Genomic DNA, 10,949 nt, shown 5'->3' with positions numbered 1-10,949 from the left:
TTCTCCCCGCTCTCCTTCCAGTCTTCTTGCTCCATTCACCAAGAACTTCCTCCTGTTAATTAATAGGACACTTAGCGAGAACAACACACTAGGAAACATTTAGGTAACTCTAAACCCTTCCCAGGATCCCCCAGGGAGTAAGGAGTAGGAGAGTTTTTACTAGCAGGACTGAGATCTCTGAAAATAAACCTGACAGATTATGAAAGGTTTCCCATTGATGCCATGACGTACTTGATATGTTTTGTTATGTCTTTCTTGCCCTTCATTTTCCAAATTCCCACAGCGCATTAGCAAATGAGATTTAAATTGAAATCCATTGACCTAAACAGATATTTTCCATCTTAATTTACCACTGACAAACTTAATGAAATCATAGGGGTGACACATATTTGCTTACCAATTAGCCTGCTCATATTGGCTGGCCACCTCTTTTGTTTTTGTTCAGCTGCAGAATTTAGAAAATGAATGAGTCACATATGAAGGAAAGTGACTTGGGTAATATGCTACTGATATAGTTTCTAACCCCATAGGCTTTCTGCATATTCATACTGTGGGAATGTTGGCTGCTTCTGTCCTTCTTATCACTGTCTGTTGGAGCCACCTGTCTGCACACAAATACTTTGAGGTCACTAGAGAATTCTGTCATTAGTTGCAAAACCCCAGTCTTAGGGACTTTGAAGGTACAGCAATCGGAATAACATGACATTGTTAATGTTTTGTGTTCCTTTATACATAGGGATTATTATTGTGTAAGCACAGAGTCTAACAACATAGTTATCCATGTGTGTAATATCCATTAATCTGGTAACCCTGTCACATTGTTAATCCTGTCTGGCATCCTCTTACCACACGGTATACAGCTGCACTACCGTCGCTTAATTATCAGTCCCTGTGTATCCAGGCAAGGAATGCAAGCCAGTTTTAATATTAAGCCAAGTCGAATTGTTATTAAAGTAAATCTACTGGGGAGAGGAAGGTATGAGAATACATTATAAATAAAAGTCAAATGTTCATCGTCAAGGTTAGATAACTTCAAAAGACAATCAGGCCTTACAGGTGGGAAAATTTTATGTTTCTAGTAGCTCTTAGAAACTTAGAATAGCAGCCTGGTGATGCCCAGTCTTCTCTATGGAAACAGCACGATCTCCTATTCTGCTCAGAGAGTAAATTGATAAGCCTACGAGGCTACTTCTCTAATTACCAATTGTTTGATAAAGGTTATCAAAAAGGAGTTCAGTCCTTTTCAAAATTGTCAGTTTTTTGAATTCTTTCCACCACGTGCTTGACTCAGGAACAAAAATGTCAACTGCCTTTATCTAATATTAATGAGATATTAAGGAAAGATTTGCTATCTCATTTAATGTTTATTTTTGAACATTGAAAAACAATTCATTTGAAAAGTCCTTCTTTGATCTCTTTCCACAGTGTGGAGGTGATGCTAGGCTCTCTAAATCTCTGCCTGGGAAGAATAGGCTCTATCAGGTGCTACCAAGCTGGAAAGATCTGGCTCAGTAAAAGATTGCATGTCTATTATCTAAGCTTAGTTAAGTTTAGAGAGGCTTATTGCCAGCTTGTCTGCAAGATGATTTTTTTTTTTCTGGAGCATTTCTCTAAGACCATCTTCTAAATCAGTGAAGGACTGTAGTTTACACCAATTGAAAGAATAGTCACACTAATAAAATCACAAATCCATGTGTTTTCAGGAAAGTATACCTTGGACTCAACAATTCTGTTATTAGTTCTGTTTCCCAAGGTTATCGGGGGGAAAAAGGAAAAGAACTTACATGTTCTATAATATTTATAGCACTTTCTTTGTGGTGGCAAAGAATTGGAAATTAAAGAGATGCTCATCAGTTAGGGATTGGCTGAATAAGTTGTGGTATATGATTACGATGAAATACTATTGTACTATAAGAAATAATGAGCAGTACGCTTTCAGAAAAACTTGGAAAACTTACATACGCTGATGCAAAGTGAAGTGAGTAGAACCAGGAGAACATTGTGCCAGTAACAGCAATACTGTTCAAAGAATAATTGTGAACAACAGGTTATTATGAGAATTATAAATACTCAAATCGACTACAAAAGACCTATGAAGGAAGATACTATCCACCTCCAGAGAAAGAATTGACAAAAAGAAGTATGCATAGTAAAACTGTAGCTTTCTCTAATGAGGGGTTGGAGAGGGAGGGAGGGAGGAGATAGTTTGAAATTAAAATGTTACAAAAATTAATTAATTAAATTATTGTTTAAAAGAAAGTATAGCTCTTAGTCAAATCACTGTGTAAGTAACTGGGCTGAAGTGAATGTGTCTTATGTGCTAGTAAAATGTTACAAACACCTATTAACTTGAAATGTCCAAACACTTTAAAAGTTTGATATGTGCCTTACTTTCAAAATAGTAAATATGAATCCAAGGCACGCTCAGTTATTCATCAGCAGTTACTAGCAAAATCAAATTTAGGACGTGGAGTATGACCCCAGAACTGCTTATGCCTAGAAAACAGCTTTACTGAAAGGCTAAATCTTCCTACTTGGTATTGCTCAGGTTTTATTTCTCCTCAGGATTGCCCAGGAAGATAACAAAACCATAATGTACCTTAAAAGTATGTATACAAGGTGTGCCAGACATGTCCAGGGCCTCCCTAATATTTTAAGGATATTCAGGGCAGCTAGGTGGCACAGTGAATAGAGCTCTGGCCTTGGAGTCAGGAGGACCTGAGTTCAAATACAGCCTCAGACATTTAGCACTTACTAGCTGTGTGACCCTGGGCAAGTCACTTAACCCCAAATGCCTCAGCAAAAAGAAAAAAAAATATTCTAGCCATGGTGGAGCTGTCCAGGAACAAGAACTCTCTAGGGCTGGTGGCTGCTGAATCCTAGTTGCTTTAGTCACTTTTCCCTCCTACTTCTCACTACTCATTTGCCCTCCCCACTACCTCTGAAAAGTTCTAGGGTGGGAGTGAGAAGGAAGTGCGTCTTGATTTGGACACCCCTAAATCTAATGCCTTTCTCTGCACCCTCTTCCAGACTCTCTCAATGGTGCTGCTTTGCCTGCTCTCATAGTTCTTATATTTGGTGGAAACCAGTTATCATCAGGGTTCAGGTGGACTGTGTGTTTGCCTCCTTCCCATGCAGGGGACCCTGTGCTCTTAACCTAGGAACTAGAACCAGCTGTATGCCTCTTCAGGGAAAAATCTACTAGACCTTCTTCTCCCTTTTACCTCTTTGACCACTTCATTTTCAATTTTGTTGTTATCTGGTGCTAATTGGTATTGGCAAGGAAGACAAAAGGTCAAAATTTTGTATTTTAAAAGGATTCACCTCTAGTCACCACCACTTGCCCTGGATGTCAAAGACCAGGGTCCGGTTGAAAAGACATTGTTTTTGGTCAGGAAGATGTGGCTAAAAGGGTTGTTTGTACTGGGGAAAGGAGGAAGGATAAAAAGGAGCCCTTATAGATCTGCATTTTTTTCAAAGTAAAGCGCAGATGACAATGTTGGGTTTTTTTCACCAATTCAGTTAGTTTTTAATATCTTTAGTTTGATTTAAAGTGTCCTTTATGAATGAGTATTCAATGTATGCTTGCCTTTTTTAATGGAAAAATACAATTCCTTGGATTTGTACACTTATGATATCCTCTACTGTCAAATGTTCTAGTTAGATTTATAATAGTGTTATCTATAGTCACATATTACTTCAACTATTTATTTGTTTTAATGAATGAATGTATGAATGAAAATAATTTAATAAGCAACTACTCTTTGGCAGGCATTCTGTTAAGTACTGAGGATACAAATATAAATAGAAAAAGAGAGAATCCCTGCCCTCAAGGAATTTACCTTTTTGTAAGAGAAAATCATAGATTTGGAATTGGAAGGGACCATAGAAGTGATCCAGGCCAACTTCCAAAATGCTACAGATGAGCAAATTGAGACTTAGAAAAATTTATCTGTTCAGTCACACAAGCAGAACATAGTGGTACATGGTCTGAAAACTAGATCTTCTAATTGGAAATTGAAGGGATGCCCAGCAGTTGGGGTATGGCTGAACAAGCTGTAGTATCTAATTGGGATGGAATACAATGCTATGGGAAATGATGAGCAGGATTCTCTCAGAAAAGCCTGGAGACTTGCATGAGCTGATGCAAAATGAAATGTACTGAATACAAAGTAACAGAAATATTGTAAGATGATCAGCTGTGAATGACTCAGCTATTTCAATAAAATGATCCAAGACAACTCTTGAAGGACTTATGAGGAAAAATACTATCTATCCTCAGAGAAAGAACTGATGGTGTCTGAACACAGATTGAAGAACACTTTTTTTTACTTTATTTTTCTTGAGGGTTTTTTGTCTATGTTTTCTTTCACAACATGACTATTATGGAAATGTTTTGCATGACTATACATGTATAACCTATATTGAATTACTTGCCTTCTCAATTAAGGGGATGGTGAGGAAGGAAGGGAAAGAATTTGGATCACAAAGTTTTAAAAATGAATGTTAAAAAAGTGTTTTACATATAATTGGGGAAAATCTATTTAAAAAAATAAAGTTCCAAATTGTTTTCCAAAAAAAGAAAACTAGATCTTCCTACTTCCAATTCAATACTGTCACCCTGTACTTTGCTGAACTGAAACATACAAGAGAGTGGTGTCTATGGAAGGAAGCTTTGATTTGAGAACCCAAGGAGGGTGAGTTGATGTATTGGACAATCATTTGACATGCCCTTTCCAGAAGCAACAGTATTATTGTTTTAATTACTCTGTCCCGAATGAAAGGTGAAAAGTGGGGATAGGAAAGATCAAGGGACAATGACAGTGCTGTTCCCATGCAAATGTCAAATTGGCCTGGGTGGACTTCTGAATGAAACATAAAGATAAAGCATGAGGTTTTGGAGTTAATTAGATACAGTAGACTCAGTAGGCTAATTTCTTTATCATATCTTTCCCAACCTGCTTCATAAAATTCCTCTTTTTTTTGAGGTTATGTTTAGAGGGAAATCATTGTTTTAGAGGAGGCTTTCCTAACCTAGGGTCCATGAACTTGTTTTTAAAATATATATTTTAATAACTGTATTTAAATATAAGTGGTTTTCTTTGTAATCTGAAGTATTTTATTTTTTAAAATGATTCTGAGAAGGGGTTCATAGGCTTCACCAGACAGCAAAGGCATCCACGACACACAAAAATGGTTAAGAACCACTGGTTTAGAGTCTGTAAGACTGGCTTCAGTTTTCCCCTCTACAACTAACTTCCTATATAATCTTAACAAGTATTTAGTCTCTCCAGGACTCAGTTTCCTCATATATAAAATGATGCTGATGGACTGGATAATCTTCACAGTCTGTCCAACCTCTTACTTTTCTAATCCTATGACTTTACCTTTATCCTTGTTATGTATAAATATATATATATATATTTTGGCTTATCATTCCAATCTGTCAAGATCTTTTAAAATCCCCATTTTGTCACCCAGTTTATTTACTACCTATCATTTTTTTCACTCACCAAGCATTTATGAACAGTCTATTATAGCTAGGCGTTGCGTTAGCTGATGGAATATGAAGTAAAAAATAGGATAGTCTCTGCTCCCAAGGAGTTCACGTTCTATCTAGGGGAATAACAAGTACACAGATGAGTAGATTTTAAATGTACACAGTAAATATGTCATGCATACAGGGCTTTGTGAAAGCTGTAGCTCTAATAAACATATTTTTATTCATCCAATTTATTGATTAAAATGTAGACTAAGATAGTGCTAAGGAATGCCAGTAGAGACCACCTTTCATGGTGAAATCAATCTATTAACTGACTATTAATCTTATGGTGGAATTGTTTAAATGATTATAAATCTGCTTAAGGATACTATCACCTATACGAAATTTTCCTCAAGGATATCATATTGACAAACACTTTAAGAAAAATTTTGTCTCTGTCCCTGGTAAAATGAAAATATAAGAATTAACAACAGTTTACACAAAAAAAGTTAATGTGGCATGACTTATTTGATCTGCTTGACAGTCTATTGGAGAATTTGAGCAGGAAATCACATCCAGCTTACTAGTCTGTCATTTGTAGGATTTATCTATTATCTTTTTTTTTGAAAATTGGGTAATATTTTCCATTTTTCAGTCATTAAGCATCTCTTTCATTCTTCATAATTGATCAGATTGCTACCAGTAGTTCTGGAATATGTTAACGTTCCTTTAGTACACCAAAGGTGTAATTTATAAACTTGTTCAAAGGGGCGATATGTTCTCTCAAAACGTTGGGGCAACTGTCTTGGGCCTGGAGTCAGGAAGATTCATCTTCTTGAGTTCAAATCTGGCCTCAGACAGTTGCTAGCTGTGTGACCCTGGGCAAGTCACTTAACCCTGTATCCCTCAGTTTCCTCCTCTGTAAAATGAACTGGAGAAGGAAATGGCAAGTCTCTCTGGAATGTTTGCCAAGAAATCCCCAAATAAGGTCATAAAGAGTAAGACACATCTGCAACAGCTGAACAACAACAAAGATCTCTTTACCTATATTTAGTTCTCTTACTATGTTTTACCTTTTCAATTTAAAGATCATTTTTCCCTTGGCAGAGAAGATTGAAGCAGAAATGGAACTGAGTAAAGTATCTTTGCCAAGAAAACCCAAATGGGGTCATGAAGAGCTGGACATGACTGGAATGACTGAACAACAACAAATGTTACTTTTTCTTTGTCATCTGTTAACATTATAAAATCTGCCACCAATTCACGAATTTGTCCCTCCCTCACTCTTTTGGCTTTGAATATAACTTTTAAAGCCATTATTGTTTGGATATTTTTCAAACTTCACCTCAGTTCATTATGAAATTTAGAAAAAAACAAATCCTGTTTTTCACATGATCAGAGTCATTTATGCTCCCAGATCTTTTTTCTTGCCCAGGACTTCACAATCACTAGAGATATATTAATCACATATTTCTTCTGACAGTATCATTGTTATCACATGAATCACCAGAATCAAATAGTAGTTGGAGGATTTCATGAGTCTGGGCAAGCTTTCTATCATGTCTTGAATGCCTGTTTCAGTGAAGCAGCTTATATTATTTGCCATTTATAGTTAATCAAACTCCCTTCTACTGAATTCAACAAAAAATATGTTGGTTGCCTACTATGTACAAGGCCTTATGTTAGGTGCTGAAGATTCAAAGATAAAAATGAAATAACTCCTGATCCCAAGATAGTTTCACTTTACTACAGGGATGGGAAGAGGAGATAGTAAACCATGTACCCCCAAGTACTCAAATAGGTCTGTGATCTTATTGATGTGTCTCTGCCCTCTACCAATGCAGATCTCAACCTATCCCAGACTTCCCTTCCTATTAGACTCTTATTCATGTATCCCTCTAAGTTCACCACAGAGGGGCTAAAGTCAATATTCTGGGAGCATCTCTTGACATCATGAGGATACCAATAGAAAACACAATTCAGCTCATGCCATATAACCAACTCATATTTTTTCACTCACATATTCCTTTGTTGATATACTGTCCACTGCTTTTCCTTCACAGTACCTTGTTTGTAATGTGTTGAAAACTGATTATGGCCCCTATTCATCTCTCTATTTCCCTCTGGATGATTGTTCAATTTTGATTCTTTGGAGACTTTAGTATTCTTTGGCTCAAATCCACACAACAACAATGCAACCACCAGAAGAATGTTTCTATTTTTTAAAATGGGCTTTTTTTTCAGGAGGTCATTAAAAGAACTTTACAAAATTTCCCAAAGATAAACAAGTAAGTCAATACACTTATGAAGTACTTACTATGTGCTGGGCATTGTGTTAAATGCTGGAGATACAAAGAAAGGCAATCCATTGCCAAATGTTGTCATTTTAAGGAGTTCACATCCTAATGGTGGAGACATATGTAAATAATTAGGTCCATATTTAATATATATGGCATAGATGGAAAGTAATCTCAGAACAAAAGATATTAGCGTCTGGGTTAGTGGGGAACAGGGAAGACTTCCTGCAGAATGCAGGATCTGAGCTGGGTCTTAGAGGAAGCCAAGAAGAGACCATTGGAAATGATTGAGAAGATTGGAAGTAGAAGGACTGAGTATAGATAGTTTTCTACACTGTCCTCCTATTCAGTTCTGAACCCAATTCATGGCCTGCTTGAAGTGAGCAGTGTAAAAGCCACCACAATTGCCCCAGAAATTGTAGTGCTTGTTTAAGACACATATGCTCAAAGACCAGCTCTGTGAATTACCCATATAACTGAATATCATAGTCGACAATTAGGTATTCTTCTTCCACTTTGTTTTTCTTACCTAGATTGTTAGAATCTCACTTAGAATGCTACGCAGTGCTGCAAAGGTTGATTTAATCAGTAGCATCTGAAGGACCTCACCATCTAAGATCTATTGCTCTTCAACCTACTCGAACCTTCTTCTTAACAATGATAAGTACATTTGTTGGGCACATTGCTCCTGATTTTTCCTCAGTTATCTTTTTTATTCTTAACTAAAGAAATAAATCAGGCATTTTGTCAACATAATAGACTAGGAAAAAAAGATGATTGTACATGAAACTGCAAATCTAACTTGATCTAAGTGTACTGAGTAACTCAGTCACATCTCTAAGAAATAAGTTCCAGAAGAGGTCACCAAAGAAAGTTACCTCTGTTGTTATGTCTTTCAAAGAATCATGTAGCCTTTCCCTCTCCTGCTGCTCGAGGAGCCGGCTGCCACCATGAATGACACTGTAACCATCAGAACCAGGAAGTTCATGACAAACAGACTTCTTCAGCATAAACAGATGGTTATAGATGTCCTTCATCCTGGAAAGGCCACAGTGCCCAAGACTGAAATTCGAGAAAAACTGGCCAAGATGTACAGGACAACTCCAGATGTCATTTTTGTCTTTGGATTCAGAACCCATTTTTGTGGTGGCAAAACAACAGGCTTTGGCATGATTTATGATTCCCTTGACTATGCAAAGAAAAATGAACCAAAGCAGAGACTTGCAAGGCATGACCTGTATGAGAAGAAAAAGACATCAAGAAAACAGCGAAAGGAACGCAAAAACAGAATGAAGAAAGTCAGGGGTACTGCAAAGGCAAATGTTGGTGCTGGCAAAAAGTGAGCTGGAGATTTCACAACAGAAGGATTAAAAGGCACTATGGACGATGATTATCCATGAAGAAAATTTTTCATCAGAGCATAAATCAACTATGTAAAAACTTTTAAAAAAAGAATCATGTATAATTTTGACATATATATAGAAGACTCCTTATTGCAGCAGAATTTTGCTCTACCAAATCAAATCCTTTTGTTGTAGCCCATGAACAATAAATGTAGTAAGATCATGAATTCTCTGTGTATTTCAGTTAATTGTGTGATGGTAAAGCTATAGTCTATAGTAGATTATCACTTATAAAAGTCCACCTGTGCCCTTATGAATCAGTACCCTTGGTGTGTGTGTATATTATTTCTATTCAAATTTCATGTGGATGGGAAAGTGAGCATATAGATCGGAATTACTGTTATTCTTACAGTCACCCTTAAAAGTAATAAAATCTGAAATTTTTCCATACTTTTTTATCATCCACTTCTTCTGTTACCTTGAGAATTGATTTCCAATATCCACCTCCTCTTCATGCTCTGTCTAATCCTGTTGTATTCCTCACCCTTTAAGGGACTTCCTTGGCACTTCCTTGGTGCCATTTAATCTCCTCTGTAAGCAAATCCAGGAATGTGATATTAGATGGCATCAGAGATGTCTCTGCTGCCTGTAATGGCAAAAATTAATTTGGTTAAAATAATTACAATTTTTTTCATCTTTCATCCATTTTTTCAGCTTCACCCTTAGGATGAGTTTGTTTTATTGAGTGTTTTCTCAAGGTTTCTTTAAAATTAATCTTCCCTTCACTGCTTCTGTTTTTATGAGGAATCCTGCTCATAATCATCAACATCCTTTTCTACAAGATATTGCAAAAGATTTATATTCTAAACTGGTGTTGCATATGACAGCCATGTCTTTCCATAAAGGAAGGAAGGAAGGAAGGAAGGAAGGAAGGAAGGAAGGAAGGAAGGAAGGAAGGAAGGAAGGAAGGAAGGAAGGAAGGAAGGAAGGAAGGAAGGAAGGAAGGAAGAAGGAAGGAAGGAGGGAAGGAAGGGAGGGAGGAAGGAAGGAGGGAAGGAAGGAAGGAGGAAGAAGGAGGGAAGGAAGAAGGAGGAAGGAAGGAAGGAGGGAAGGAAGGAGGGAGGGAAGGAAGGAAGGAGGGAAGGAAGGAGGGAGGGAAGGAGGGAAGGAGGGAAGGAAGGAAGGAAGGAAGGAAGGAAGGAAGGAAGGAAGGAAGGAAGGAAGGAGGGAAGGGAGAAGGAGGGAAGGAGGGAAGGAAGGAAGGAGGAAGGAGGAAGGGAGAGGAGGGAAGGGAGGAAGGAGGGAAGGAGGGAAGGAAGGAAGGAAGGAAGGAAGGAAGGAGGAAGGAAGGAAGGAAGGAAGGAAGGAAGGAAGGAAGGAAGGAGAAGGGAAGGAAGGAAGGAAGGAGGGAAGGAGGGAAGGAGGAAGGAGGGAAGGAAGGAGGAGGGAAGGAGGGAAGGAAGGAAGAGGGAAGGGAGGAAGGAGGAGGAAGGAGGGAAGGAGGAAGGAGGGAAGGAGGAAGGAAGGAAGGAAGGAAGGAAGGAAGGAAGGAAGGAAGGAAGGAGGAAGGAAGGAAGGAGGGAAGGAAGGAAGGAGGAAGGAGAGGGAGGAAGGGAGGAAGGAAGGGAGGGAGGAAGGGAGGGAGGAAGGGAGGGAGGAAGGGAGGAAGGAAGGAAGGATTTACCAAGCATTTACAATGTGCCAGGCATTTTACTAAGTGCTGAAGATACAAATACAAACAAAAAAGAAAAACAGCCCTTGTACTCAAGGAGCTTAAATTCTAATTGGAGAAGACAGCATGCAAAAAGGAGCTAAAAAGGAGTGAGG

At 37.9% G+C, this 10,949-nt stretch overlaps 1 pseudogene; it reads left to right on the top strand.

Moving 5' to 3' along the window:
• The first annotated feature begins 8,691 nt into the window (after positions 1 to 8,691).
• LOC110215609 (small ribosomal subunit protein eS24 pseudogene) lies at positions 8,692 to 9,133 on the top strand (annotated as a pseudogene).
• Positions 9,134 to 10,949: the final 1,816 nt, after the last annotated feature.

Source organism: Phascolarctos cinereus, unplaced genomic scaffold (genome assembly GCF_003287225.1).
Source record: "Phascolarctos cinereus isolate Bilbo 61053 unplaced genomic scaffold, phaCin_HiC Scaffold_726;HRSCAF=1367, whole genome shotgun sequence".
NCBI classification, from domain to species: Eukaryota; Metazoa; Chordata; class Mammalia; order Diprotodontia; family Phascolarctidae; genus Phascolarctos; species Phascolarctos cinereus.
This window is presented reverse-complemented; position numbering and strand designations above follow the sequence as displayed.